This window comes from Pan troglodytes, chromosome 5 (genome assembly GCF_028858775.2).
Source record: "Pan troglodytes isolate AG18354 chromosome 5, NHGRI_mPanTro3-v2.0_pri, whole genome shotgun sequence".
Classification (NCBI taxonomy): domain Eukaryota; kingdom Metazoa; phylum Chordata; class Mammalia; order Primates; family Hominidae; genus Pan; species Pan troglodytes.
In genome coordinates, this window is record NC_072403.2 from 147,861,095 (window position 1) to 147,887,253 (window position 26,159).

Sequence of the window (26,159 nt, forward strand, 5' to 3'; positions counted from 1 at the left end):
TCCAGCTTTGTTCTTTTGGCTTAGGATTGACTTGGCAATGTGGGCTCTTTTTTGATTCCATATGAACTTTAAAGCAGTTTTTTCCAATTCTGTGAAGAAAGTCATTGGTAGCTTGATGGGGATGGCATTGAATCTATAAATTACCTTGGGCAGTATGGCCATTTTCACAATATTGATTCTTCCTACCCATGAGCATGGAATGTTCTTCCATTTGTTTGTATCCTCTTTTATTTCCTTGAGCAGTGGTTTGTAGTTCTCCTTGAAGAGGTCCTTCACGACCCTTGTAAGTTGGATTCCTAGGTATTTTATTCTCTTTGAAGCAATTGTGAATGGGAGTTCACTCATGATTTGGCTCTGTTTGTCTGTTATTGGTGTATAAGAATCCTTGTGATTTTTGCACATTGCTTTTGTATCCTGAGACTTTGCTGAAATTGCCTATCAGCTTAAGGAGATTTTGGGCTAAGACGATGGGGTTTTCTAGATACACAATCATGTCATCTGCAAACAGGGACAATTTGACTTCCTCTTTTCCTAACTGAATAAATTGTGTTTATTTGTGTCATCTCTCTTTTCTTCTTCATTAGTCTAGCTAGCAGCCTATCATTAATATTTTCAAAAAACTAACTCCTGGAATCATTGATCTTTTGAATGGTTTTTCATTCCTTGACTACTTTCAGCTCAGCTCTGATTTCGATTATTTGTCTTCTGCTAGCTTTGGGGTTGATTTCTTCTTGCTTCTCTAATTCTTTCAGTTGTGGTATTACGTTGTTAATTTGAGATCTTTCTAACTTTTCTATGTGGGCATTTAGTGGTATGAATTTCCCTCTGAAACACTGCCATGTCATATCTTTGTTCTCATTTGTTTCAAAGAACTTCTTGATTCTGTCTTACTTATCCAAAAGTCATTCAAGAGCATGTTGTTTAATTTCCATGTAATTGCATGGTTTTGAGCAATGTTTTTTATTGTATTCTACTCTTATTGCGCTGTGGTCTGAGACTATGTTTGGTGTTTGCTGTTTAAAGCCAATACTTTGAAACAATCTATACCAGGTTTTAGGAATTCTAACCTGCAGGGGTATGGCTAGTCATTGGATGTCATCCCATTATTCCCTTCTTTTTTTTTTTTTTTTTTTTTTGGTTTTGTTTTTTGAGATGGAGTTTCACTCCTGTTACTCAGGCTGGAGTGCAGTGGTGCAGTCTCTGCTCACTGCAACCTCCGTCTCCTGGGTTCAAGCGATTCTCCTGCCTCAGCTTCCCGAGTAGCTGGGATTACAAGCACATGCAACAACACCTGGCTAATTTTTGCATTTTTAGTAGAAACAGGGTTTGCTGCCCTTTTAGATGTATTTTTGCTTTTTTTTTTCTTTTTCTGTGAGACAGAGTCTCGCTCTGGCACCAAGGCTGGAGTGCAATGGCGTGATCTCAGCTCACTGCAACCACTGGGTCCCTCCCTTGACACATGGGGATTACAATTTGAGATGAGATTTGGGTGGGAACACAGAGCCAAACCATATCAGAGGTCAAAATTAGAGATTAAGGAAAAAGAACCATAGTCCTGGTTCCAGGGTTAGAACAAGGTCAGGACAGAGAAACAAGTCTGAGTTCTGATGGGCTGTTGAAAGGCTGCACCGGGTGCTCCCAGAATTACTGCAAGGGAGGTTCATTCACCTGGGATTATACTTCATGCCGTGTGGGAAATTGCATGCTCTCTAGTCAACTGTTGACATTACCAAGACCCTCAGCCTTGGAGATTTACATTTTACTCACACCTCAGACATAGACACAAGCTGGGGTTCATTTGTTTGTTTTACTTTTTCAGATGTTGGATGAAAAAAGAGATTCTTAATAATGGGTTTTCACTTCTAACTCCCCCTTTCTCCCCATTAAAAAAAAAAAACAAACAAACCTCAAAAGACTTTATTTTCCTTTCCCTTTCTTTATAGCAGAGATCAGGGTATCAGAGTATCAAGAGAGCAGGGTATCAGGCTTCTCTCTTATCCAAATGGCAATACTCAAAGGTTCCCAAGATTTAGTCACCTCCCTTCTCAAGTGAATATAAAACGTGGAGCATCTTTCTTTGCAGAGTAAGACTGACTTTAGGTCATCTTGAGCCCATTTATCATTATTTGAAACATTATAGAATCTATTGGATCATATAGCCAAAGTTATAGAAAATATAATTTTCATTTTTAAACAGATCTTTTATTATGAATGGTTACTTGGGCTGCCTGGCCTTGGAATATCTCTTTTGCATGATTGCAATATACTTGTGTCCAAATGTGGATCTTGGCCTCTTAAGTAATGTTCTCACATTTTACCCCAACTTGTCGGTGTTGGCTAACCAGAGGTTTAATGTGGACTAATCAGTGCAGGGAAGCATCCCAGTGTGTGTATATTTCTAAGTGCCTGAACTAACATGGGGCAGGCACTATGCATAGTTGTTAACCTGATGAAACAGCTTCAATTAGAGCCTCATCGCTGACATTATCCAGAGTGGCTGCACTTGGAATCATAGGATGTGCAGGTATCTGTGGTCAGATTTTTACTTAAAACAAAAAAAAAGGAGAAGAAGTTTCAGAGTATAAGTTTTATTGGATTTGGGGACTTGAAGTTCTTGGAAAATGATAATGATTTAGAATATAGTTTGTACATCTCCCCTGGGTGAAACTTGAGGATCTTTGTTTTGTATATGTCTTTCTCACGAGGTAGAAGATCGATTCTAAGTCAAGAACACATTTGTGGCAATGTAATTACAAGTGAAATATACAAAAAGGCTCCTGAACAACCCCTTTAACTTCCTTGTTCTACTTGCCCTGGCTCAAACTATGCTGCCTCCCTCCTGTCTCTCAGCACCCCTCCCCAGACAGAGCACCCACTCCCTTCCCAGCCCCTGCCTACAAGCTCCCTTCCCCCCCTTTGAATGCTCAGGAGGAACCACTCACAGCAAAATTAGGCCTCCGGGCTCCCTTCTTCCTAGGCTCCCTTTCTTGAGGTGTCTCTGCTGGTTTGCTATCTCTTGGTCTGTTTCTGGCCCCCGCACTGTGAATTTTAGATCCTACTCTATCAGCAATGTCTGGGTAAGAGGAGAAATCAAGATTCCTGCAAAAAATCGACATGCTGACTCAGCCTAGAGTTATGGAGCTGGACTGGCTTAAGTCACTGCTTCCTTTGTCCTAACTTACTCATTTTACTAATACAACCATTCACAAATAGTTGCAGTCATGATATGGAAAAGTTAAGGAATGAGGAATACGTGTTTAATGTCTTTTCTATTTCCCTGTGAGTGCTTATAGAATCCATTCTCTTACATGGCAGGAGAAAGAGTGAGCAGGGGAAATGTCAGACACTTACCAAACAACCAGATCTCCTGAGAACTCCCTCACTATCAGGAGAACAGGAGAGCAGCAAGGTTTTCGGCAGCTCAGTCATTTTAGCTGAGAAATGAGGAAGGGAAGTGTTAAAGCCTACATACAGGAAGAGGTAGTCAAACATATAAGGAAAAGAAGAATATAATTCCTTTAGTTAAAGAGAATGTTCTGACAATAAACTCTAATATGAAGGTAATTTCCCCCCTTTTAATTAATAGCAAACATCTGTATTCAAACATGAACTTTTTTCTGTTATCTTTCACTGTGGAGAGCAGAATTAGCCCCATTCTACAGTTAGAAAAATGGAGACATGAAACATTCAAGGATTTCATCCAATATAACAAGAACACCAGACGAAAGCTAATGGTTTACAGATGCAGGGTATTTTTCAAAGAAGAAGGAGAAATCATGTTATCTTTGATGTAACATGTGTAGAACTAACACAAGTGTTTGCCTTTGAGAATTACAATAGTCAGAGGGGAAAAAAAATCTTTTTTCATCTTTTTTATTTTAAAATTCCTATGTGTATGTAGTCACTTCTCTAAGACAGGCCAAGGTATTTTTTTATGAATAACGAATTTTACTAAATAAGTTATGCAATAAGCTAAATCAAAATTTCCTCATAATAAATCTTTAAAGTTTCTCCCTCTTTTCACCAGTTCTTTTGTGGAAGAAAAACACAGGCATGCTGACAATGGCCAAGACAATGGTGTTCCTCTTTCTTTCCAAATCCTGTAGACTGGAATAGTTATGGAACTGAGAGAAGTCACAGCAGTCCCGATCCAATGAGTCACACTAAACTATGTGCCAGGCACAGGGATCTCCGCTCTCAAGTGACTTTCAGGCCAGAGGTGGTGGACAAGATAAGCATGCTGTTAGGAATGAACGTGGGGTGGCCACAGTAGCACATGGGAGGCCGTTGAACTTGGCCTTGGGGACCAAGATGTGATTTCTGGAACATAAGAGCAAACTCATACCTAAGATACGTGTAGGAATTAGCCTGGTGAAGGAGTGTTCCAGGAAGGTGGAACAGGACATGAGAAAACCCGGAGTTGATAGGGCTTTCAGCAGATGAGAAGAACTCGAAGCAAACCAGCATGTCAGGAATAATGGACAGTAGGGTTAACTTGACTGCCAGAATCTTCCTTTTGTACTTTTCGTGTGCATTAAATTTATTGACAGTAGTGTGCTACATTGAAGAGACAAGGCTAGAAGTAACTGCTTCCTGACATACTGTACAAACTTGTGGATAAATATAAAGACTTTAGGTCTGGGCAAGGACTAAATATTTTCTTAAATGATAGGTTTTCTCTGAGCGGTTCTTCCTGTTGTAAACTAAGTTCAAACCCAAGTATTCTAGGACTGGCACTAAATTTGACCAATTCATTTATGTCTCACCCCAAACTTGTTCTTTTAGAATTCAAAGGAATTTTTCCTTAAAAGCCCCATTTAAATTTTACCTGAGTAATTTCCCCCTTTCAAGTTAGTTTTTTAAAAGATATTTATTGAGATTATTTTCATAATTTTGCAAGAATGACATGTTCATTTTAGGAAACTTGAAATATAGAGGAAAGCTATATCAATGAAAATAAAATCACCCACAATACCACTAAGGTGATAATCTTTGTCAATATTAACTGGTACAGGGTATTTGTGATATAATTTTCTAAGTTTTTCTATGAAGATATTTTTTTAACAAATATTTCAACCATTTATATGCATTTCCTGTTTCTGTGTGCATGTATACACATGATATATATTCCACTCATTTTAAAGTTAATTTGAATTATTTAATTTATGAACACACTCTTATTTGCAAGTTTTTGTAGAACTATTAACATATCTAGTGTGTGAACTTTTAGCCCTGTTGAAAATAGCTTGCAAGCTGTAAGCTGGTTATATTTCAAAGAGCTAGAGGCTCCTGTAGTTCTCTATTCATTAGTTTTAAAGCACCTCTATGACATGACATAGGTGGCAGTATTATTATCCCTATATTGCAGATGGGGCAGCCAAAGCAGACAGCAGTTGCATAACCAAGGCAGGGCTAGAAACAGAACTGGGGTTCTTTTGAAAGTAGGTAGAGTAAAAATTACACATAAAATGAAATATTGGTGATTTGTACCTCTATTCAAAGCCTCATCTCTTTGAAATGACAATGCGTGAAACACATTGGCCCTCTGTTATTTTTCCATCAATTCAGAACTGAATCTGACCTTGGGGAGTCCACACAGATATCAGTGGAACGTCTGGCCAATTGCATGTGAGGAGCTGCTGCCAGAACTTTGCCTGAAAGCTTAAATACCCTATGAGAGCTGCAAGGAATTCTGAAAAATTACATTGAATATTGATGTTGAAGTTAAAATACACATATATGCGTGTGCGTGTGCAAGCACACAGACACGCACACAGAATTTTAAGCCCAAAAGCAGCACCAGAGCCAATTCCATGATATTTGTATTAGTAATCTTTACTTGGGCAGAATTCACTTGAAGCTGGTGGGATTCTTTTTCCTGAGTCAAGCCTGCAGAATGAAGCCTGCTGGGAGTCAGCAAACCACAACAGACGTCATCAGCTTTCTCCTGCTTCAGGATATACATACTGATCACTGCGGGGGTCAGGGGAGAATTTTATTTTTGCTTGCGCAGGCTTACACAATTGTCAGCGGATATAACCCTTGCCTTTCTTTGAAGTGTGAGCTATCAAAAACTAAATAAACCAGATGGAGCCATTTTCTGATTCAAGGTGACAGAGCAGACCAATGCCTGAATAATATCTCTTTTTAAAGATGGAAATAGAATTACAAATTTGCTACAACTAATTTGCACTTTCCTTTGAAAAGGTGGAGCCCAAAAAGAAATTTTTCTCAAGAGCCTTTTCCGCCTGAGAATAAGTAATAACATTTAAAATAAGAGAAAGGTTGGAAAATTGACCACAAAATACATGAAGTTAGCAAGAGAATGAGGGGGAAATTGTCAACATATGAAAGTGACAAACGCTGAGTCGCTGGCATTCAGATAACCCCTCTTCTCCTTGCAACCAGATAAATATACATTCTTGATTCCCGGATTCCTTCCATTCTTGGTGCAATACTTGAAAAAAAATTTGACCAGGTTTTTGGCATTTTCATCTTTTCTGGGAATACTTCTAAATGACCTAGGGGAAATTTTCTAAACCAAAGAACAGTTTTGGCAGCAAAAACAAGCCTCAGTATGTATTATGATTGAAAAAAAGTAATTTAGCCTTTAACTCATGCAAGGATCTACGAGAACATCTATGTCAAACAGAATAAAATGAATTTGATATCTTTATTTTTAATGTGTGGAAAAGATGATGTTTTTCACTTTGTTATTTTAACTCTATAAAAGAAAAACTTCTTTGATGATTTACTAAACAAGGAATTAACTAGATTGTTAATGTTAGTGTTATAATTCACTCTTACAGGATTGAGTTTCTCAATTGTGCTAAATTTGTTCTATTCATCTCACGGCTCCCTCTAATATGTAGGAAAGTATAAAAACAACCTATCTGGGTCTTTATTTTTCTCATCTGTGCAATAAGGATAATAGGTCCTATTTCGAAGCATTGCTGAGATGATTAGATGATACAAGGAAAATGTCCAACCTAGTATCTGTACATGGTAGGTTCTTTCTGATTCATTCTCTTCTACCTTCTTTTCTATGGCATTTGAATATTGTGTGTGGACTTCAGCAGACTGATTGTGTGAAGTTCAACTAGTAAGGGCACAAAGCCAGGTACGTCTGAAGGACCTAATGTTTATATGAGTGCTAACTACGTACCTGGCACCTAATAAGCGCTCGATAAATATTAGCTATTGTTATACCACACACCTCACTTTATCCTCGCTACAACTCTGGAGAGGTTTTATTTTCATTCTCATTTTCCAGTTGTCAAAACTAAGTCTTGGGAGGCAAAGTAACTAGCCCAATGTTGCACAGCAGGACTATGACAGAGCCAGAATTCCAGCTGAGATCTGCTCCGGAGCTCCTGGTCTCACTGCTGCAGCATGCCACACCTCTCCCTAAGTACGGGGTGGGCAGGCCTCGGACAAGTTCAACCACCTGCAACAGAACTGGAAAGGCAGAAGGACTTCTGGGAGAAAAAAAAAAATGGCTGTTCTACTCATCTGCGCATTCTAAGAGAAATTCTCTTAGATACACCTAATTTAATTTCTCAGCTATGTTTAGAAATTAACTCTAAGCCTATTTATTTACAAGAATAATGCAGTTCAAAGACACTGTTAACCAGCTTGGTTATCTGCCTTTGCAGCTTCTAGAAGATTCAAAGCAGTTGAATTGAAGGTAGGGACAGTTGCTACAGTGAATTGCCTTGAAAACAGTAAAAGTGACCTGAAAACCTGCCAAATGCTGACACAAAAGCTTTGAAAGCCATAGTAGCCTGGAGCCATTTAGCATAGCAGCAAATAGCCTGAAACCCTCAAATAGTCCTTGAAGTACAGTAATTGATATCATCATAAGGTCATTTAGATTATTAAACAGGAGTATATTACACATTCATAGAACTAGAAATTTCATCCAAATATTATTTTTTAAGTTCAGTAACTTAAATAGGAAGTATTAGTGAAAGAGAAGAATCACTTAAATAGAACACCTCTTCTATTGAAACTACTAGCGAAATAAAATTAGTGATAAAACTAATTTTTTCAGCAAACCTGAAAACTTTTTTTTTATTATACTTTAAGTTCTAGGGTACATGTGCACAACGTGCAGGTTTGTTACATATGTATACATATGCCATGTTGGTGTGCTGCACCCATTAACTCGTCATTTACATTAGGTATATCTCCTAATACTATCCCTCCCCCTCCCCCGACCCCACGACAGGCCCCGGTGTGTGATGTTCCCCTTCTTGTGTCCATGTGTTCTCATTGTTCAATTCCCACCTATGAGTGAGAACATACGGTGTTTGGTTTTTTGTCCTTGCAATAGTTTGCTGAGAATGATGGCAAACCTGAAAACTTAACCACGTAAACTTTAAACTCTGGCTTTGTTGGTCTTTTTTCTATCATATATAACTTTTTGAATTGGGTGACTGAAGTTATACCAAAGATGGGTATTATATTAGGCATACAATGAATCATTCAAGCATCTCTAGTTAGCCTAGGAAATGAGTTCTTGCTTGGCTTAAGGAGTCAGCAATTTTCAATGTAAATTTTAAGAGGATTTTAATCTAAATATGATCAAGAAGGAAATTAACACATTCTTCTGGAAATACACAAACATACACACATACCCTAAGCATTCCTACATGAAGCATTGTTGACTAATGTTATATTTCAACTTACATTTACTTACAACATCAGTTCCATAGCCCTGGGAAGTTGGGGACTATGATGGTAGTGGATAAGGTAGCCAGGGAAAATTTCAATAGCGTCAAACAGTAATTTGGGATTTAAAAAGTCATAGCTGTCTTTTGGATTTTATCTATAGTTTCCATGCATCTTGGGACAAATCATTTGAATCTCACAGGAATCCCAATTTCAGCATGATTGGCAGGATGGAACGATTGGCAGGATCGAAGCAGAATACCTTCAGTCCCAAGTAGCAGATCACTAAATCCAAAATCAGTCAGAGAGATACAGCCCTATCCCCAGAGACCTGTCTCATCTTTGGGCAGCCCATAAATTAAGAGTCAGGCAAAACCACACTGCACCTGAAAGACAGACTGATTTTCCTTTTTGAGTTGACTTCCTGGATGGTCTTGGATAGATACAGAAATATGATCCAGTGGACTTAACACCTGAGCATTAGAGCTAACCCAATTCAAAATGAGATCGACTCCTCAACATCACAAACAATCCTGAACCCAACTTAGTCAGGAAAAGAAGGCCAACACTTGGCATGTGTCTGGGCCATCGTGACATTCAAAGTTAAAGGAAAATCTTGGAACAGTCTAAGCAGTGAAAAGAACATGGTACCTCCTCACCACAAGTAACTCAAAACAAAATAATACAAACTCTTAAATTACTGTTAAGAGGTCCAACAAAGTTCTTATGTTTTTTAAATATATTTATTTCCACATTTATGGAAAGATAATAAATATGTGTACAATTTGCCTTTTGTTAAATATATTTATATATTATCTATACATATATACATATCTATACATATACGTGTGTGTGTTTGTGTGTGTGTCAAAAGCCAAATCCTTATTTCAAGAAACTTTGGTGATCTTGCTTCGTTGATCTCCTAAATATGGGCTTAGCCTGTGTTTTAACTGATTTTTGTGGCCAAGCATCTCCCATGTTCAGCAGTGTATGACTGGGCTTCCCCCTTCCCTCTCTCCCCCACTAAGCCCAGAAATGTCTCATGGCCACCCACCCAGCTCAGACTCTATTTTATTAAAAGGCAGTCTCTGCTTGTACTGATTTCATAGAGACAATATGCAAATTACTAAGTGGCTTATTTAACATATAATCCTGGAAGTAAATACTGCAGAAATGCAAAGTACTTATTAAAATTGATCTTCCTCTGAGATTAATAAATGATTCTTTGGGAATAAATTGTTCAACCAAGCAAGATTAATAAAGTTAAGGGCCGTTAGCCAGTTTTCTTGTAGTAAATTACAGGGTGCTTTGCAAGAATTGCATTATTTCATATAAGTTAATTCATTGAAATTAATTCATTGAATATATGTAATTTTAACTTTATAAGTAATGAAAATAACTAATAAAGAAGTTGAACAGCTAGTACAGCTGAAAAAAAAAAAGAAGGAAAAAGAAATGGCCATCAAACTGTCAAAGCATACCTATCAGGGCTGGCATCGACACTATAAATATGCAAGCTACAGATACACAAAACAGGCACCACCAAATATGCTTTTTGTCATTTTGTCCCCTATATACTCCATGGTTTGAAATATCTTGTCTACAGAACTGCATTAGCTTGGCAATACAGTTGATCCTTGAATAATGAGGGGGTTAGGAGAACCAGCCTCTGCATAGTGGAAAATCTGTGTATAACTTTTGAGTCCCCCAGATCTTAACTACTAATAGCCTATTTTGACCAGAAGCCTTACTGATAGCATCAACAGTCAAGTAACATGTATTTTGTGTGTTTTATGTATCATTTACTGTATTCTTACAATAAAGTAAGTAGAGAAAGGAAAGTGTTATTAAGAAAATCATAAGGAAGAGAAAACATATTTACTATACATTAAGTGGAAGTGGATAATCATAAAGGTTTTCATCTTTGTCATCTTCAAGTTGAGTAGGCTAAGGAGAGAGAGGAAGAGGAAGGGGGAAATCTGTTGTCTCAGGGTAGCAAGAAGAGACAGAAGAAAATCTACTTATAAGTGGACCTATACAGTTCGAACCTATGTTATTCAAGGGTCAACTGTAATTATTTTGTTTTTCCTGTTTTTTCACCCAATCAGAGATTCTGCTTGGTAAGGCATAACAATATCACTGAGTTGATATAATTACCCTCTTCAGTGTGTCTCTTCTTATTGTGCCATAACCAGGTACTGTGACCTCATGCCTGGTTTTCTTAGCTCTTGTGAAGGTATTTTTGTGTGTGGATAGTTGTTCAAATGGATGTTTCTGGTGGACGAGGGAGACAATCACTAGAGAGCCCCATTCTGCCATCTTGCTCCACCTTCTGGCTGACTTGATATAATTAAAGAATTTGACTTTTTTGGCAATCTGCATAATCTTATTAAAGCTAAAGATTTCATTTCTACTAGGCTTTTTATATATGTGTGTATCTACATATACATTTATAAATATTTACATATGCATATGTTATACCACTAAATATATTGAAATATGCATGATAATATAATATAGCCTTTAAATATATTGAAAAATATATTCTTATGGATCTCCTTTCTTACCATACCATCTCTCTGAGACAGGAGACTGCTGATTAAATTCAAGCCTCTCTTTTCACAGAGGAGCATGCCATGTCCCAGAGCGGTTATTGCACTGGCCAAGATCAAACAAGCCATTGAAGATTGAATTTTCTGTTGTCCATATAACACTTCTACAACAAACTCCATCTGTTTGCTATGGTCTCTAAATAAGCACCTATATTAAGAGCAAGGGACTCACAGAAAATTATTCTAGTGAAATAATTATCTTTCAGGTCACCTCTTGTCTCTGCTGTCCCAGACACTTTCGGGCATAAGTACTTGTTCTATAACATAGCTTTCTTTATATTTATGCCTACCTCCATTTTACCATTGCATTATAACAATAGTATTGTGCAATAGTAATAATGCATTTTACCATTGCATGATAACAATAGTATTATGGCCTGCCTCTCCCTCTATTAATAGTTCCTACAAGTGCAAGAGCTACATCTTTCTGATCTATTTTTCCTTGGCACCTATTGTACCTAGTTTCCTAAGGGTTGATTTAGGGTGGATGAGATAAGATTGATCTGGCACAATGTTTTGTTTTCTTATGTTTAAATACCTTTTGTATGCCAGTAATTTTCCAAATTCATAACCAAGGACTGGCTTTTCCCCTGTACTCTATACTCAGACTACCTACTTGACATCAACTTAGGTATCTCATCATTCCAAACTTAAAATATCTAATCAAATGCCTGATTAAATATATCTAAGTATATTTCTTACTATCCCAGCAAATAACACAAGAGCCGCTGCTCTTTTTCCTTCACATGCCGATCCATTTGTTTGTTCTAAAAATCCTACCTGCAAAATATTTCCTAGCTGGGTGCAGTGGCTCACGCCTGTAATCCCAGCACTTTGGGAGGCTGAGGCAGGTGGATCACCTGAGGTCGGGAGTTCGAGACCAGCCTGGCCAACATGATGAGACCCCCATCTGTACTAAAAATACAAAACTGTCTGGGCATGGTGGTGCATGCCTGTAATCCCAGCTACTTGGGGGGCTGAGGCTGGAGAATTGCTTGAACCCAGGAGGTGGAGGTTGCAGTGAGCTGAGATTGCACCACTGCACTCCAGTCTGGGTGACAAGAGCAAAACTCTGTCTCAAAAAAAAAAAAAAAAATCCTGAAACTGTTTATTTTTCCTTCAGTCTCACAGCTACCGCCCTAGCCAATACATCATTTCTTCTTTCTTGAATTGTATTAGCCTCCTGATTAATTTCTGCTTCTATTCTTGTTCCTATGCAATTTCTTCTCCACAGAGCTACCAGTGTGGTCTTATGAAAACTATTATATATTAGATCACATCACTCTTCTTCTGAAAATGTAGTCATTTTCAGAATGTAATTCTGCCATTGTAATGGCTTGTCATCACACTTGGAGAGACTTCCAAGATCATTCTCTAATCTACATAGCCCAGCATTGTCTGGCCTGGAATCTCATCTCATGCCACCTTTTCCCTTGGTCACTGAGTCTCTGTCACTGCCTTCCTTTGTTTGTCACTGGCCTTCTTTATTTCTTTAGACATAGCAGCTAGTTCTTGCTTTTGGGTCTTCCCATGGGTTGCTTTTTCTGCCTCAAGTCCTCTTCCGCCAAATCTCTGCCTGGTTGCCTTCTTGTTGTCCTTAATTTTCAGCTGAAACGTCACTTACTTCAAGAGCTCCATTTTGACCATACAATTAAATTAGTTTCTTAGCCACTATTTTGTTAATTATTAATTAAATTTTTGTTTGAGAATTTTCTGGTTAATGTTTTTGTGTGCTTTTCAACATGTTTACTTCCTAATTCTCACTAATATGTGAAGTCTGACTTGTTCAAAACTTTGTTACATGCTTAGACCATGACTGGCCCATAGACGGTGCTTAGTGTTGGATGCTTAATGATGTTAAATTCATTTGCCTTCCTTTAACATCCCCAAGTACAAGGAGAATAAATTCTTGTGCTCAGAATTCGCCTGATAAATATTTGTCATCTAGGGTCAAGGACCTCATCTTTTTTCCATTTGGGGACACCTATTTATTATTGCTTCTGTGGAGGTTGATATGTTAATGTGTAGTAACCCTTTGCACCCAGCAGTTCCATCCTTTGAGCTCTACCATTGATTTTTCTCATCTTTGTGCCTGAAGAGCCAGATTGATTCCTTTTTTCCCACTGTCCTGACAGTTTGCAGTGATACTCACTGTGCAAGTGGGAGCCATTGCCCTTCAGCTATCAGAAGGCTGGCCCTGCCCCAGAAGTGCAGGCAAGGAGCTTTGTACAGCAGCTGTTTGTGTCTGTGCACAAAATGGTATCCCTTCTTCCAGAGTTAGCCCATGGTCTTGGAAGGGTGGGACCCAGCTCCTTCTGGATCAGATTCACTTACCTTGCCAGGAAGCACTGGCTGAGAGGGTGGGAGAAACTACAAAGCAATGTTTCTATTAAGTCTTCGAGATTAGAGATGGAAACCAGAAAGAGGAAGAAAGGGAGAGAGAGAAACAGAAGGGTCTCAGAAAAAAAAAATCAGCTCACTCTTCCATTTTACCCCTCTGCCAAGGGACTCTAAAACCCTTTTTCCCAATTATCTATTTGTTAGTGCAGTTCCACACTGGCTGAGTCTCCATCAGGCACTGTGAGACCCCAGCTGTTTCCCAAAGTAATTTTAGATGCCCATGAGGCCACTTGGGTACACAGTCACTTATTCCTTAAATGAGTATTTACTGCACCAATGGATAACCTGCTCTGATTAATAGTTATAGCAGTAACATCACTCTTGGCCCAGGCTCATCTCTTAGTGCAGAAGATCCCAGGACGAGCAGGACATAGACAAGGTGTGACAAGCCCAGAGACATTCTACAACCCCAAGCTGGAATCTTGCCTTTACTAACCAGGCGGGACCCTGAAAAGAAGCCAGTACCTTGGATCATTTTATCTAAAGCTTTCATGTAGCAAAGGGGCCACCAAATCTCTGAAGTTGTCCCCAGTCCCATATCACATTAACTGTATCACACTCTTTCTTCACTCCTCAACAGAGAGGCTGAGGAGCAGATAATTCAGAGTGACTCCATAATGATGGCTCCCTTCTGCCCTTCGAGCAGAGCATCTTTCTTTCTCCATCCTGATTTTCTGAAAGTGAGGAAGAAAGCTAGCTATTTTTTGACTCTATCAGTCTCTACAGTCTCTTTCAGTGCCAAAGTCAGCCATCACTCTTACAGGAAACTTCATTATAGGAGCCTCATGGCAAAAAAATAAATATCTATAGCTATAGAAATAGATAGATACAGATATAGATATCAATATAGATATAAATAGATATATCTATATATGTAAGACTTTCAGGAGTTGCTTTAGTTTTTTAGGCCACAAAGACCTAAAAGAAGAAAATCACTACTTTCGTGCCCAAAATGATGTTCTTAAGGCCTGAAAAGGTAAGGAGCTTCCCAGAGAGCATTATCTATTTAGCGACCAGGAGCAGGCTTTTTGCAATGCCATTAAGGATTGACTTACAGGTGACAATGCCTTACCAAGAAAGCCCTTGATAATTCAGTAACCACATCCTTTGATGGTGATCTAAGAAAGGATGACATTTAAAAAAAAAAACCTCCTCTAGGAATAATTCTGTTATAATGGGTTTCTAGAGATTTAGGGAGAAACTAATTGGATATTCACTGTTGATTATATATTTAGATCACACTAGAAAAAAATAATGTTCATCCATGTTTTATAGAAATGGATCTGGAGAATTTTGCAGATGAACTGAAACACATGTTAAAAGTTGAAACATGAGGAAAAGAAATGGCAGCAGATCAATAGTGAGGTAAAGGGCCCAGCAGCCGATCGCCTCCAGGGACTAGAATTCACCTTTAGCATCATTGCTAGCGGAAATCTGTACTTTTTTTTCCTCTTTAGTTTTTATGTTATCTTTATCATCTTTTTCTTTCATCTCCTGACCACTTCCCACCAAACATATATCCTTTATTTTTCCTTTCTTTTCACCTTTACTATGTGTTTCCCTTTATCTATCACCCTTGTCTCATGGCTGCTGGTTCCACTGATGGCACCTAAGACTGAAGGGGTTACCAATGCCAGCTCCACAGAGAAGGGAGCAGATACTTTGGAGGTGATGTTAGTGGCTGGATTTCATGGAATGCCTACTTTGTGCCTGGCCTTGTTAGAGATGCTTGTCATGTATGCTTGCATTTCATCCTCTCAGTTGTCCTAAGAACTCAGTCTAATATTATGCAACACCCTAGTTCAATTCGAGAATAAAAGCAGTTTTGTTTTGTTGTATTTTGTTTCTGAAAAACTCTGCCTCCAAAGGTTCTAGACAAAAAGCCCCCAAGAAATGCCAACTGGAAGATGGAAGTGGGAGGTTTGACCAACAGGTTAGAGATAAGAAAGTTGCAACAACTGGGTAAATTTCTGAAACCACAAGCTGATTTCTATGACCAATCTGTTTTCTACGACCAATCTGTTTTATGTGCACGTTTGTGCTCTTGGGGGAAACGTGACTTTACCAACCATGTTAATGGGGGAAAAGTTCTAACCCTTCAATAATTTCAAGAAAACCAGAATATGGTTTAAGTCAAAAAAGAGTACTTGATTTTGCAACACCAAATATCCCTTTTGAGGTTTCCCAAAAATGCTGTGGCAATCCCACACAGAACTCTCTCCATATTTTTACCATAGAAACAATAGTGCTAATTCAGCATGCACTGTGATTGAGACCACTTTGGGCGGTGCTTTAAGGAAGATATCAAAGAAATGAATACCTGCACTCTTATAATATCTTAAAAATGCAATACAGAATATACCAAATTTCCGTGTAAAATGCTAAATAAAATAAAATGCATTGATTATAATGTGTTTCAGAAGTGTAGAAAAACAAATGGAATCATTGGACTTCACTAGGTTTAGTAGGTCAAAGATTTAGAGTATCTACTATTAGATACTTATTCAAATAAGTACATGGGCTTATTAATAAATTATTATTAGGGACAGAAACGAGGAATGCAAAAAGTAGTTGAAGATCCTAAATGTCAGAATGATTTGCCTGAGGGTTTAGACTTTCCTTCCCTTAGGGATATTACACGGGAACCTAGCCTTTCTATCACTCTGCAACACCTTTGAAAAGAAGGAGCTATATAAGGGTGATATGGAATTTTTAGGTTTACATTGCCCTAGTAGAACTATAAATACACATGACTAGGTAACCAGATTTACCACATGGAAATAGAAGAGATGTCTGATCCACCAGACACAAGTCTGTCGTCAGCTTCATCTCTGCATCTACTACCCCAGGACAGAAATCAGCCTAGGGCCAGACTTGAATATCTGTTGTCCATGCAGAAAGTGACCCAAGTCATTTCCTCAACACTCGGAAACATTTAAAGCTCTTTTTTTTTTTCTTTTCCATTTCTGGCCAAGCTGTTTAGAAAGCACAGATGCAGCTGGCACTGTGATATTGTAAGCAGCCTTGCTAAATGGCTCCAAAAGGAAAATAGCTGTCCAATGTCTTGGGTAGATCTGTGAGCTCCATTCACCAATGTCACATCATCATTCTCTAGTTCTTCAGACCCAAGAATCGAGGTCAGAGACAGCGGAGTTGCTGCTGCAATTTTGTTTACATAACAAGGTAAAGACTACTCTGATAACCCTCCATTGCTAGCCCCTTTTCGTAAGAAATAAAGTCACCTTAGTGGCTTAGCATCTGATTTGAAGAAACCACCCCATTACTGAAGGGAGATCAGATGTTCATTTAATTTTTTAAAATGTTCATGTGAACCACGTGCAACATGTTCTTCCTCTCTGGTCACGATGAGAGATGAAGACTTTTTTCAGCACTGTTTTTGATAAAGGTTGTGGCAAAGATCTAAAATCCACCCTGCTGGTCACAGTCATGACCCTGGTGGCAGTGAAGATGTGACTTTGGCTTGAGAAATATGAGATGTAATCCTGCCATGAAGAACAGCTATAGAAAAAGGTGCTGGGGTGTGGTAATTATTCTTCCTTTTCTTCAATTCATCGGACTTAAATGTTTAGCAGCCAGATATGATGATAAGCTGTAAATCAAGCAGAGTTTCTACTGCTTTATACAACATCCCAACCACACAGGCAGTACAGCAGAGTGCTAAGAAGGTGTGCTTATCACCCTTCTAAAGCCTGATAGTATCTGCACCCTGAACAAATTACTTTCATAGGAGATCATGATAATGCCTACCTTTTGGGGGATTCTTGTCAGGATTCAATAAGGAATTGCATATGAAATGCTTAGTGCTGTATCTGGTACATAAGCATTCAAAGGAAGTGCTTGGGCTCAGGTCTGTGGGAATCTGAAGCTTCTGTTTTCTGGATCATCCTTCATTATTAGCAAAATTAGAAAATAATCTACTATTCACTGAATGTGTCCCTTCAAAATTCATATGTGTTGATACCCTAACTCCCAATGTGATGGTATTTGGAGGTGGGACCTATGGGAACTAATATGGATATAATGGTAGAGCCTTCGTAATTGGATTAGCACCTTTATAGAAAGAGACACCAGAGAGCTTGCTTTCTCTCCCTCTCCCCACCATGTGAGGATACAGCAGGAAGGCAACCACCTGGTAGCTAGGAAGAGGGCCCTCACCAGAATCTGACCATGCTGGTGCCCCAACCTCAAACTTCCCAGCCTCTGGAACTGTGAGAAATGAACTTCTGTTGTCGAAGCCATCCAGTCTATGGCACTTTGTTATAGCAGCCCAAGCTAACTTAAGATGTGATCTAATGGAAATAGTCTATCTCTGAAGTCCCTTTAAACTCTCACATTATGTGATTCCTCTTTCTTTGCTTTGTGGTAATAAAACACTTTTCTTAAGCTCCCAGTTTGCTAGGAACACAGTAACAACTCACCTGAGGAAAGTAGTAAGAATGTTCTTGAAGTCTGACAATCATTAGAGCTAAGCCTTTAAAAATTCTATCAAATAAAAAATAATCAGCAAAAACCTAATTAACCACCCATGTTTTCCTAGCTATGAACAAATTCTATACTATATAATTTCTATTTTTTAAAGTGTGAAGTAAAAATTTCTAAGACATTGTTTTAGTTGTCAAGACATAAAAAAAGAATGAAAAAAATTGGTTATCATTTTTTAATATTTATTTATTTATTTATTTTGAGACAGAGTCTTGCTCTGTCACCCAGGCTGGAGTACAGTGGTGCTATCTTGGCTCACTGCAACCTCCACCTCCCGGGTTCAAGCAATTCTCCTGCCTCAGCCTCCTGAGTAGATGGGACTGCAGGCACGCACCACCATGCCCGGCTAATTTTTATATTTTTAGTAGAGATGGGGTTTCACCATGTTACCCAGGCTGGTCTTGAACTCCTGACCTCAGGTGATCCAGCTGCCTCAGCCTCCCAAAGTGCTGGGATTACAAGTGTGAGCCACCACGCCCAGCCTGTCATTTTTAATAACAAAAACTAACTTGGATCTATTGCATCTATATTTATATTACAGCACTATAGTTCACCATGCTTTATAGTTAGTTGTATATGTGTCTGTCTCTCCACCAAACTTGTAAACAATTTTAAGAGAAGGGAGCATGTTTTTGTATATCAAGCACTTAGCGTAGGGCAGGCACAATTCACCACTCAATAAATGCATGTTAAATGAATTAATGAATGAATTAAGGGCGCAGCACTGAGATGTTAAGTTAAGAAGTATGGTTCAACAGCCTCTGCAATCCAAAATAAAGACAGGCCAGAGCATCAAAGGCAAGTCGTGACGTAAGTGAAGTTACGTCCCAGATGACCAAAATGGATAAGAGGTCCTGCTTTGTTTAAATAGAAGAGTCAGCTTTAAGGTGGGGCACAAAGACTTCATGAAAAAACATGGAATTTTATTTGGATTAGAGAAGTGGAAAAATCTTTCCCAAGAAGAAGGACCACGTGAGCAGTAACATAATATATTCGTTTCCTATTGCTGTTATAACAAATCACCACAAATTTAGGGGCTTAAAACAACACAAATTCATTATCTTACAGTTCTGGAGGTAAAGTCAAGGTGTCTACAGGTCTGTATTTCTTTCTGGAGGCTCTAAGGGATAATCTGTTTTCCTGCCTTTTTTATCTTTGAGAGTCTCCTCCCATTCCTTGGCGCAAGGCCCCTTTCCATCTTCAAAGTCACCAATGACCAGCTAGCTGAATCTTTCTCACATCACATCACTCTGACGCTGACTCTTCTGCCTCCCTCTTCCACATGTAAGGACACTTGTGAAATTATTTTGGTCTCATCCAGATAATCCAGATATTCTCTGTATTTTAATGATGGCTGATTAGCAACCTTAACTTCATCTACTACCTTAATCTCCTTTGCCATGTAACGTAACATATTCACAGGTTCCGAGGACTAGGATGTGGGCACCTTTGGAAGGCCATTATTCTGCCTACTATACATAATGTCAGACGCATCTGACATGTTTGTGCAACAATATGACTTCCACAGAAATTTTGCGTATTCAATGTAAATTTGAATGTGTTTACAGGACTAGGTGAGTGGGAGCCTATTTTTGAAAGTGCTGAATGCCCAAGAAAGGGATTTGAACTATTTTTATAAGTAATAATTATCTTTGCATCAAATTAGTATTAATATTGCCATTACTTTTCATGTTACATGTTTGAAAATGACATGATTATAAATTATGTTCAATCCAGAATATCATAACTTTTAAAGGTAAATAAGACTTAACTGAAGTTTTCAATGATTAACGAGAGACTTGAAAAACACAATTTAATAGTAGCCTCATCAATTGCCTCCTCAAAGTATGAAAGCAGGAAAAAAAAGTAATAACAGCATTTAAAAGGCATTTATTAAAAGCCCAGTTATCTGTGGCTTGAAGTTGACCCTTGATATTCTAATTGAGACGCACAAACATAAAATCTGCAAGGTATATGAACATATGCAAGTCAAAGACAGATGTATATTACCTTGCACCTAAGTGGACAAAAGAATGTTAACGTCAAATGCAAAGATGTCTCAGAAAACACAGAATACAAGAAATCTTATCAGCAGACCACAAAATAGGTCCAGGAAGATCACGGAGGACAAAGAGTAGATAGACCCAGAGGTCCAAATAAGCAAATAGAGCAGGATCAGTTAGTATCCATATCCTATAAAGAGAAAGATATGCAATCATTTTAAAGTAATTTTCAAAATAGAAGGAGAAAAATGTAGTTAAAATTTCAATGTGGGATGAAAAAAAATTACCAAAGTGAAATTCTTAGAGAATCTTTTGATAGTAAAGATCTTAGACACAGGTCAAAGTCGTCAAATATTCTAGTGTGCTGGGCTTTTTTCCCTTGATTGCGGTGCAATAATTCTTCCAGCAACACTGCATATCAAACAAAAAGGGTCCAGTAGGAATCCCTGTACTGTACCATGCAAAGAATGTGTTGTATACATACTACATGTTAAATGGCCACCCCTTTAATTTTCACTCTAAATTCTCCTGCCATTACCGGGGAAAACAACTCCTAAAATTACCAGAAATAATAAAACACTCTGTATACTAGTTTTTAATGCAATATCTTCCAACTTTCTCATTATTTAGTTACTCCCCTGGATTATATATATCAGGAAATATTGGTGTTCATAACCATGGCAAAGCACTTAGCCTTAGAAAGAATCAGGAAAGACAATGGAAAAAATAATACAGTGAACTGTGTTTCCAATTACCAGCAGATGCTTTCATTTATTCTAAGCGTTCTTGTTTAGTTAACTGTACAAATTTTTAATCGTAGAAATCTGGTAATGTTCTAGACCCATGCTCTTAGTTACCCTGGTCTTCCAGCTGATTTCACATGTCTCTTGCTTCTGGCATCATTTTCCCATGAATACTGTGCCTAGGGTGCATGAATTCCAGGTGAAACCTGTTAAAGAATGCAGCTTATTGCAAAGTTCACTTGATTCAACTTTTGTGCTGTGTGTGCATGTGTGTGTGTGCATGTGTTGTGTGTGTGTGTTTCGCTGAGACTGACATTGCTGTAGATTTCTCTGAATCAGCAGCACCATTAGCCACTGGCTACAGCACCATGAATGCCTGCTTCCTTTTTTTTCCATCTTTATTTCTTTGAGGAATCATCTGGTCACCATTCACTCATGCCTGGAATATCACAGTGGGAAAGATTACCAGGCTTCATGGAAAGACTACTTTACATAAATCTTTAATAAACCAAATGAAAGAGCAGGTCTTGCTGAAAGTATCCCTGATGATGGAGATCAAAGACTCAGAGCCTTGCCTGTATTCCAACCATTCTGAAAATAGCAGGAGGGGTGCAACAAAATGCTGGAAAGAAGGAGTCATGGAGAAACTGGCCTAACTAAATTGCATTTGACATTTGATGAGAAAAGACTGTCAAAAATAGTATTTGTTTATGAAATTCTTTAAGATTCCATCACATATATTTATTGCATGGGCTTATAGTTGATAGTCAACCTTATCTTTAAAGTTAACCCATAAGGGGAAAAAAAGAATAAAACAAAATTGACAAGCTATGGTTCAATGTCCCCGGATACAGCCTTTGTTCTTACATAGCAGTTCTGGTTGCTTCTTTCCATTGAGAGTATTTGGCCTGCGCCAGCATGATTGTTTTTAGAAGTCCTAATAGGTGTATCTGGAAAGACTGGGATGGTTGCTGCATTTTCTTTCATAAATAACTAATACGGAACAGGCATAAAATCCTTGCCACATGGTTATACTCTAGCCTTGCTATTCAGGGTGTGGTCACGACCAACAACCTTGACATCCCCAGGAAACCTGTTAAAAATGCAGAGTCTCAGGTCCCAGCCAGACTTCTGGAATCAGAAATCTGCATTTTAATGGGATCCCCAGGTTATTCAAATGCACATTAATATTTGAGAAGCCTTGATCTAGAATAGCCTCTAGGAGATACCATTTGGCATAGCCGTTCTATGTAATTCATAATTACCAGGAGGTAATAAGTGAAAGAGGGGAAATAAAAATTAAGTGAAAGAGGCAGCAGGATCACACACAATACATGTGGAACAGTTGAAATTTCCTTCTTCCAAATTGACTTTGAACTACATAAATATGAACCTAAATGAATGTCAAGGACAAAAAGAAATCTTGTTAGAAGGCTTGATTCCTCATCATTTTCTCACTTTCCTTTTGTTATGTCATTTATATAAAAAATCTTTCTCTATCTTATTAGTGGTCTAGTTTATTTTTATTAGATTAAGAGGAAAGAACCCTCACTCAGGCATTTTCCAGCAGTTTTTTGAGTATGTCTGGATAATCTCTCCTCCAGTCTCCCTGAGATCTTCTTAACCTGGTCAAATTCTTGGGAGCGTTCAAAATTTATGCATCTCACTTATTTAAAAAAAATTAACATATTTCAGACTTTGTACAGGCCACTTTTTAAACATCACATTTGATTCTGCACACTACATTTCTTTTAAGCACACTTACAAATTAAACAGAGATGAGTTAGGAGCAATCAAAGTTATAAAAATGTTTGAGAAATAAAGACTCCAAACAAAACATTGAGGCCCTCATCAGTTTGTCTAGGGAAATGAGGCCAGTAGGGGGCCTGAAGACACATGTTCACTACCACAGCATATGACACAAAGCTGCACAGCTCATGAACATCAAACACATTTTGTGTTTAGTCACTTTGGACTAAAAACAAAATTCCCTGTTAAGAGAACCTATACAGCATTAACTAGAGCACTAAATAATACATGGTAAAGATCATGCAGGATGAGACCCTAGACATGATTCCTGGGCTTTTATCCCTCCAAAATGCACTTACAAAGAATATTTATCTTATGAGCCACATACATTGTTCTGTATCTGTCTATTCTCATTCATACTTTCACCAGGCCTACCTTAAGAACCTTGCTACCATCAAATCTCTTACTGTCTTCTGCCACAGGTCACTCCCCAGTACCCTATATCCAACAGCCCTGCCTTTGATTTCCTTTACTCCTGCATTCTCGCTGGGGAACCCAAATTTCCGAAGTGAGACCTACTTCAAGGGTTGAAGGGCTTGACTTTCCAGCTTTCTAACAGATCCCAGGGAAGGATAGCCAAAATTTGTGTTTAATGAACTTGTCAACTGTGATATCATATAGCTTAAAAATAACAATATTAAATTTTTATAGCACATTGCAGTTTAAAAATAACTGACATTCTAGTCTTATTTAATCCTTTCAAGATCCCAGTGTGATGGATAAAATGTTTGTTGCCATCATACCCATTTATAGATAAGGCCCCAAATTTGGGGCAAAGCTCAGTGGTGAGTATAGATCAAAACCCAGTTTTTGTAACTCTCAGATAAGTAGTCTTAGAGAGTGACTTTAGAGATTTCCTTGTTGTAGCTGTTTTCTAAGAAGTTGACAGACTGGAATGTGAAATTCTGAAAAGTGTACTCTACCACCACTGTGATCTTTCACAATCAGAAATAAGTCCTGAAATCCTAGAAAGGCTATAGTCAGAGGGTGCCAGGGGCACACACCGAAGTATCAGATGTTCAGTAGTGGGACAGAATAAGAGGCTGTATTCATCAGCAGGCAGGAGCTGAGTAGAGAAAATCAAGTCTTCCTGCCATGTTGTTCTCAACCTTTTGTCTCACTGGACCCATTTTTGTTGGAAAATTCACAGAGACAGTAAACTTAGCATTAGTTAAGATCTTTAACAGCTAACAGGATAGAGTGTGATGTTAGCTGAAATCCTAGTTTCTCTCTTAAAACATACAAAAATAAATGAATAAGTAAAGGAGGGAGAGGTCACTCACACTGAAAACCAGAATTAAGGCACAAGAGGCCGGGCAGGTCCCCAGTACCTGAAAAAGGACCCAAAGGCTAGCACAGAAGGTCTTCCCTTCTGCTGTTGCTCCCACAGTTAATATTCATTTGCAGAGTGAACAAGAGAATGATTGGGTATGGTTTAGACACTCCTCCTACTTCGCCCCACCTGTCTTTCCTCATCTCTCCCCACATGCTTTCTCCCTTTCCCCATGACAATGGAAATATGTGCTGCCTTGTAGGGTCGGTCTGTAGACTAAGTCGTTTTTCCTACTTGCTGGCATTATTTCTTGAGATTAGCTAAGGCCAGAGTTATCACATTTCTATGTCTCCTAAATTGTTTGCAGTTCTTCTACTTAGACTGTATAGAACCAAGTTGAAAGACCTGTTTTTACTTCCCTGCTCATTTTGAATTTTTTTTTGAATCGCATTTGTAAAAGCAGAGTGGTCGTGTGTGTGCATGTGTGTGTGTGTGTTTACACATCCATACTTGAACTGATGGAGAGGAAAGTTCAGGACAAAATAAATAAACTCCCTCCATAGTTTGCATTTTTTTCTAAAAGATAGGCCACAGATAAGGGTCAATAAGGGTATAAAACAATTCCAAAATATCTGAGTGAGAAAATTTTTATTAAACTTTTTGTTTTGTAAGAATCTATTAATAGATTCAAAGTGAAAGAAAATGACAAGGGATATATGTTTCTAAGTTTCCATTTTTTTGAAAGGTACATTCTCTAGAATTGTTAGAAATATTTAACATTATAAATGCCTTATTTTACAAATCATGTATAATAAATGCTTATCTGCCTAGTGACTGGAGCACCCATAGTCTACAAGATTTTTACATAGCCCTCAGAACACCAAAAATTCTTCAACATAATCCAGGTTCTAAATCAACTATATATTTAACACTTTTCTTGGTTGTATACTTTAGTATCGGGGTTATCCATTCTTTTATAGCTCCAACCACAAAGCAAAGTCTTTTTATTTTTAGTTTTTGGAAGAAGGAGCCAGTGCAATGGCTAGTTTTTATCGAAAAGAAGAAACTTTTTAGCACATTTTGAGTAACTTAGTGCAGGGGCTCAGTGGGTCCACTGGTGGGGCAGCTTGTAATAATTTCCAGTCAGGGCATCACCGGGGCTCACCTTTGTCCAGCCAAAACCAGATGATGGCACTATTCTCTTCACAGATGCTGCCCACTGCTGGTGAAGGAGGGGGGCTAAATTAAGGTCCTCTTTGGTACCTGAAGCTGCCTTTGGGGGTAGTATATTATATGGGTCCAGTCCCTTCCGTGCAGCCATCATGATATCCCTCTCCAACCCAGTCACCTGCTCATTGTCAGTAAGAACATCACCTCCAGATGCATTGGAGTGCACTTCAACCACCCCTCAGGGACCCTGGGCCCTCAGGGCCCGCACAGCCAGCACCCCAGCTCCTCAAAGTAACCTCGAAGCCATGAAGCCGTCACACCCTCAACAAGTAGCAGTACTTCCAGGAACAGCAAAGTCTTTTTGATACAATTAGGTGTCCATTGTCCATTGGAACAAGCTGTTTTGACTTTGTTAGTTCCCATTATTTTGGGTTGATTCACAATGCCTGAAAAAGAACTTGGTTATTTTGAAAATCTATCTTAAAATGTCCTGTCTGCAACCCATTAATTACTGATATTAACATGTGTAAGAATCCTCACAAGTTACCTAGATGGGTCTTCTCTGTTCCATGATTCCTTTGATCACATAACAACCCCACCCTTTCCCCACCCTCAGTGATCCAAACTTCTGGCTGCAGATACCATATCAAGATGAATGATGTCCACTGAGTAGTGAAAATTATAGGTTTACAGGCATGTTCTTCTAAAGTAACTATCTGAAAAACAAAAGAGATCTCAGCCTATGAGATGTTAGCTACGAAATGTACCAAAACCACCTTTCAGATAATTCACATGGTAGAGAGGTTTTAGTCCAGCAAGTACTAGACTCGCATCAGTTTGTCCCAATCTCTTGAACCTGCAGTTGAGCCAAAAATTTCCGAGCCAAGCTTTCTCGCAAGATTTCCTGTACTTCCTGTTTCTATGTGAGCCAGAAATACCATGAGAATGACCTTTCTTGTGGTATTTTTGCCCT

At 38.4% G+C, this 26,159-nt stretch overlaps 1 protein-coding gene across 2 annotated transcripts in view; it reads left to right on the forward strand.

The window, feature by feature from the left end:
* PDE7B (phosphodiesterase 7B) overlaps window positions 1-26,159 on the forward strand; it is a 686,767-nt gene that overhangs the window by 499,212 nt on the left and 161,396 nt on the right. The window lies entirely within an intron of this gene.